Here is a 439-nt window from a genome sequence, read left to right on the forward strand (position 1 = left end):
CCAACCATGATTTTCCTGATAGGTAATGTTCAGTTTTCGATCTTCTTTTCTGTCCTGCTCTTTCAAAGACATTTGCATGAAAAGCAACCAGGGCGGCTGTGCTGGGAGTGGTATGTTGTGCTTTAGCATGTTGGTGGCTGAAGGACTGTACATGGTATGGCAGCATCTTTTTGATAAAGGCATTGCTTTCAGGATACAGGGAAGCCAGATTGGCGGATCTTCTTGTGCAACTAAAATACCATCTTTCAGGAGATACTTAGTTGCTGTCTTTTCTTTTATTTTCCATTAATTTCTTTTATACCCTAATATAGTGAGGTGATAGGGTTTAGTATCTGTAGTTAATTTTGGTTTCATCATTATGATTAATTATGTAAAATAGGTCATATTTTAAGTTTGTTGTTTGTGTTAGTGCAAAGAGTTATAAAGATTTTTTATCTTT

General features: G+C 35.8%; 1 protein-coding gene across 1 annotated transcript in view; it reads left to right on the forward strand.

The window, feature by feature from the left end:
* LOC119590612 (SH3 domain-containing kinase-binding protein 1-like) overlaps window positions 1–439 on the forward strand; it is a gene marked incomplete at its 5' end in the record, with an annotated part of 21,139 nt that overhangs the window by 14,171 nt on the left and 6,529 nt on the right.

The sequence above is a fragment of the Penaeus monodon genome, chromosome 27, assembly GCF_015228065.2.
Source record: "Penaeus monodon isolate SGIC_2016 chromosome 27, NSTDA_Pmon_1, whole genome shotgun sequence".
In the NCBI taxonomy this organism is placed as follows: domain Eukaryota; kingdom Metazoa; phylum Arthropoda; class Malacostraca; order Decapoda; family Penaeidae; genus Penaeus; species Penaeus monodon.